The sequence below is a fragment of the Theobroma cacao genome, chromosome 7, assembly GCF_053813885.1.
Source record: "Theobroma cacao isolate CCN51 chromosome 7, ASM5381388v1, whole genome shotgun sequence".
Classification (NCBI taxonomy): domain Eukaryota; kingdom Viridiplantae; phylum Streptophyta; class Magnoliopsida; order Malvales; family Malvaceae; genus Theobroma; species Theobroma cacao.
The window spans coordinates 11280384-11285969 of NC_142645.1; the positions used below are offsets into that span (position 1 = coordinate 11280384).

At 36.4% G+C, this 5586-nt stretch overlaps 1 pseudogene; it reads left to right on the forward strand.

Annotated features, from left to right (window-relative positions):
- The first annotated feature begins 2356 nt into the window (after positions 1 to 2356).
- On the forward strand, positions 2357 to 5586 carry LOC18594595 (protein PAT1 homolog pseudogene; annotated as a pseudogene).

Consider the following 5586-nt stretch of genomic DNA (forward strand, 5'->3'; position numbering starts at 1 on the left):
ATCTCACAAATTCTCCTCTGATAAAATTATTATTATTTTATTGTTATTTTCTCGCGTGTGGAATATTTTATCCTAAACTACTCCTTTCGTCTTTTATCACTTTTAAACATTTTAATTGACCTTAATTTGCATCCGATCAACTTTATTTATCACCATATCAAAGTATGGGGCATTTCACAACCAGCGCAATATCCAAGCATCAAACTATTTGTACACATGCTTTTGCTTATCTCAAAACTCCAAGCATCAAACATAATGACGTGGGAGCGTCTAGGATTATATTTTATTTAATTTAGTTTTTGCTAATTTTAGTTGATTTAGGAATTATAGGAATTCTTCTTTTACTTATACTAAGACTTTAAACTAGTCATGTTCTATTTAGGAATATAACACCTATTTTATTTAAATCTCTTGTTAATTATTCTAATTGTATTAGGCAACTAGAAGTAGAGTTTTATTAGGATGTGGGCCTAAAATACTATAAATAGGACTCTTAGGCTTAGTTATTATATACATTCAAGTTGAGAGTTAATAAATAATATTTTTTTTCAGTAGGAATGTTTATTTCTCTAGGTTGTTTTTAAAGAGTAAGAGGTTTTAGTATCTTTGGCCTAACCAACCAAAGTGAGATTTTGGCTATTTTTCACCTTAATGGGGTTTTTAACCTTGTCAAGGTTGGTGATACACCTTAGTGGGGTTTTCAACCTCGCCACGATTGGTGTCTTTCACAACGTCTAGGTGTCTTTACAACACCCCGATGTCACATAACTCCAAAGTAGAACAAAGAAAAAAAAAACAACAAGAAACCGGTAAATGCAGAACAAACAGGTAAAAAAGATCAAGAAAACTCCAAAGCAATGTTGGAGTTAATGCTTGCATGTGTCAAGTGGACAAATGACAAGTGGCAATTCACTTGGATATCCTACATGTTTGTGTGTGTTTTGCTTAGTGTTGAAGACTACTACGTGTAGCTTTGCATGTCACTATGATAAACATGTTTTATACTTGTTTCTCATGTATTAACAAGTGTTATATCTATTTATAACATGGTATCAGAGCACAATTTGAGTTCTTACGGGCTCAAAACTCTGAATATCACCACACAATCCTCCAAACAATAACCCACCCTTGGAGCATGGCAAATAGCAATATCTTCTCTCATCAAACATCACCATTAAGTGAGTTTGAGGTCCTTAAGATGAAGGACAATGAAGTTTTGAAGGTCTACAGAGATAAGCTAATGCAAACAACAAATTAGGTGAGATTGTTGGATGAGAATATTCCAGGTAAAAGTGTTGTGGAGAAAGTCTTTGAAAATGCTTTGAGTGCAAAATTCAAAGGCAAAGTAATGTTTGAGACAACACCAAGAAAGGAACCTGGTGAGTCAAGGGAGAAAGAAAAGAGAAATCATCAACACAACAAGTCTCAGCTTAGGAAGAACAAGTTTCAGATTTGTTCACACAAGCAAGGAACAGTAGCACAAACTACTGTTGCAGTTGAGTATATGGCAGTTGTTATAGCTACAAAGCAAGCCACATGGATGAGGAAAGTACCCCTCCACTTTGGAATGCCTTAGACAAAACCAACTAAGCTGTTCGTGGATAATAAATCAACAATCACTATTGCCAAAAATCCAGTCTTTTATGAAAGAACAAAACACATCAGTGTCAAGTATTATCTATCGAGTGATGCTGAAAAATGTGGTGAAGTGCTCATTCCTCACTTTAGTTTTGAAGAACAGTTCACTGACATGTTGACCAAATCACTGAGCAAGCCAAAGTTCAACTGTCACAAAGATCAACTAAAGATTCTCCATACAAGCATTAAGGGGGAATGTTGGAGTTAATGCTTGCATGTGTCAAGTGGACAAAATGACAAGTGACAATCCACTTGGATATCTTGTATGTTTGTGTGTGGTTTGCTTAGTGTTGAAGACTACTACGTGTAGCTATGCATGTCACTATGAGAAACATGTTTTACACTTGTTTCTCATGTATTAACAAGTGTTATATCTGTTTATAATAAGCAACACTTCCTTCGTCCAACAACATATTCCTTAATGCCACCATTTTCACAACATCCATAAAGACAAAATGACAAAAGTTCGACCTATAATAATAATAATAATAATAATAATAATTTTTAAAGGAAAATTTGTGCAATCCATTAAAGAATCGTTGTAATGGCATTTTACGTGAGATTGGAAGATTTTCAAAATGGAGTTTGAAAAACTTAATTTTGAACAAATTGAAATTGAGGGAAAAGAAAGAAAAGGGAAAAGACAAGGTACTGGGCAGCCCCCAAATGAAGGGAGAAGGAGGAATCAACCACCATAGGGGTTGGGTTGATTGTCGACATGGGTTTGGTGCGAAAGGGGTCGTTAGGGTGGGGTGAAAGGTAGGGGAGGTCAAGAGACATAGATTTGAGGGAGAAGAGGGAGTTTAATGTTAAAAGGAGAAATGAGAGGAAATAAAAGGACTCGAGATATTAAAATAAAATTATTGATGGAATAGTCAATGAAATTTTCGTCGACTATTTTAATTTAATTACTCCAATTGTCTCCGTTAGTGATTTCGTCAATAACTCCATCGGTGTAGTTCTTAGTCAATCCAATTGTCTTCGTCGATAATTTCGTGGGCAATTCCATTGGCAACATAACCACAATGCTGACCAAACAATCCGTAGGTAATTTGGTCAATATTATCTATCCGCTTCCGACAAAAATCTTCTGTCGATAAACTTAGTGCCATCTTACAATGTTGCGCGTCATTGTATTGTTGACGAAATACTAATGTAATAAGTTCCATCGGTGTTCCGTCGGTAATACTTTACACATAATTCTGTCAGTATTTCGTTGGCTTTCTGTCAGTATTTTTCGACGAATTTTACTTTTCTGTAGTGTTCCAAGCATTCAAGTATTCGAGTGATCAAAATTTCATTAGAGCTTTCACTTTTGTTATTTGTTTTCATCTTATTACTAGTATCTCTTTCAAATTTGAACTCATTAAGCATTATTCATCCATTAGAGGAATTCTCCTTTTCCACCTTGAAATATAGGGGAGGTTTTACCTTAGCCTTGAAAAGGTAGAGAGGTTATATCTTTACCTTTAAAACATATGGAGGTTATATTTTAGGCTTGAAGAGGTAGAAAAATTCTATCTTAACTTATAAAAGATTGGAAGGTTCTATCTTAACTTTGAAAAAATAGAGAGGTTATATCTTAACTTTTAAAAGATAGAAGTTATACCTTAGCCTTAAAAAGGTATTTGTATTGATTTTAATCAATAATTGACTCAACATTTTAGCAAGCTAGAGAGAGGAGATAGGCACCAAAAGAAAAAGTCGAACCTCCATTAATCAAGTTTTCATATCTCTCCATTATTCGTTCTTTATATTTGTTGCATTTACTTTCAATTATTTATCAACTTACTTTTGACATATATTAACTGAAAAGTTAATTTGTGAAAAGGATATTGAAAATTCAATTCATCCCTCTTGGATTACTTATCTTAACATATACTATTAACAAAAATTAAATTAATAAATTGAAGTTAATTCATAAAAAAATATACGAAAGTTTAAGTAAAAATATACAAATTAAAAAAACAAAAAATAATTGAAAAAAGAGAAAATTTTGGAAAAAGAAAAAACATTGAAAGTGGGAATCCTAATCTCAGTTTGAATCAAATTCCTATTCTAGTTTAAATCAAACTCTAAAAAACAAACTTAAATAAATCAAAACTCATTAAATTAAATTTGAAAAGGACTAAATAACAATGAGTATAAAATACCTGCGCATAAGGAATTACAGGAGATTGACAAGTAGAAAACACACACTCACAAGAAAAAAATTCAGAGAAATCGCTGAAGATTAGGATTTTTGGGTTTTTGAGTTTTCAAGTTTAAATCTGGGAGTATCGAGGTTCTGAGCAAACGTGAATTCACTTAGAGGCAGAGTTAGGAGCTTATATACTTTACTCAGAACGAGTGTTTTAAACAATATGTTGCAACAACAGTCATCTCATCAAAACGGTTTGATTCCGCCACAATTAATGCCACAGCTGCAGTCGCACCAACAGAGTCTTCGACATCTTGTTCAGCCATCGTTTGGCCTTTTGTCAGGGATACGGTCGCAACTATTTAATCCTCATCTTTCCCCATCTTCTCCTCTAATGAACAAGTTTGAAGCTATGCTTGGTCTTGGTGATCTGAGAGATCAAAGACCGAACTCAGCTCAAAGAAGTAGGCAGAATCCACGATTTTCTCAGCAGGGCTTTGATAGCAGTGGACTCAAGAGTGATATTGGATGGCCTCAGTTTAGATCCAAATACATGTCTACTGATGAGATTGAGGGCATTCTTAGAATGCAGCTCGCTGCGACTCACAGTAACGACCCTTACGTGGATGATTATTACCACCAGGCTTGTCTTGCTAGAAACTATGCTGGGGCGAAGTTGAGACATCATTTTTGCCCAACTCATCTTAGGGATCTTCCTCCCCGAGCACGTGCTAATACCGAGCCACATGCGTTTCTCCAGGTTGATGCTCTTGGAAGGGTTCCTTTCTCTTCGATTCGCAGGCCTCGCCCTCTTCTTGAAGTTGACCCTCCAAATTCATCTGCTGTCAGCAACAATGAACAGAAAGTTTCTGATATGCCCCTGGAACAGGAACGAATGCTTGTTGCTAAAGTTACAATCGAGGATGGTCTATGCCTTCTTCTTGATGTAGATGATATTGACCGGTTTTTACAGTTTAATCAGTTGCAGGATGGTGGAGCACAGCTCAGACAAAGACGACAGGTTTTGTTGGAAGGCCTGGCTGCAGCACTTCAATTGGTTGATCCACATGGCAAGAATGGTCACACAGATGAGCTTGCTCATAAGGACGATTTTGTATTTTTACGGATAGTTTCCCTTCCCAAAGGCCGGAAGCTGCTGGCAAGGTACCTTCAGCTTCTTTTTCCTAGCGGTGAGCTTATGCAAGTTGTCTGCATGGCCATATGCCATCATTTAAGGTTCTTGTTTGGAGGCCTTCCCTCTGATCCAGGAGCAGCAGAAACTACAAATAACCTTGCAATGGTTGTTTCCTCCTGTGTTCATGGCATGGATCTTCGTGCACTTAGTGTCTGTCTTGCAGCTGTGGTTTGTTCCTCAGAGCAGCCCCCTCTTCGTCCGGTTGGAAGTCCTGCTGGAGATGGGGCATCTCTAATTCTGAAGTCTGTCCTTGATAGGGCAACGAAACTCATGATTGATTTTAGAGCTGCTGACAATTATAATATGACCAATCAGTCCCTTTGGAAGGCCTCATTTGATGAATTCTTTAACCTTCTTACCAAGTATTGTGTAAACAAATATGATACTGTGATGCAGTCCTTGCGTATGCAGGTCAAACCAAATATGGCAATTGGTAAGTCAGATGCTACCAGGGCTTTTAAAAGGGAAATGCCGGTTGATCTTTTACATGCATGTTTACCCCACATTAATGCTCAGCAGAAAAAGCTGATATGGGATCTCTCTCAGCGGTCTATGCTTGTAGAATAGTCATGAAGAACTGGTACTTAGGAAAAGTTTAAATTCGCACATGTTT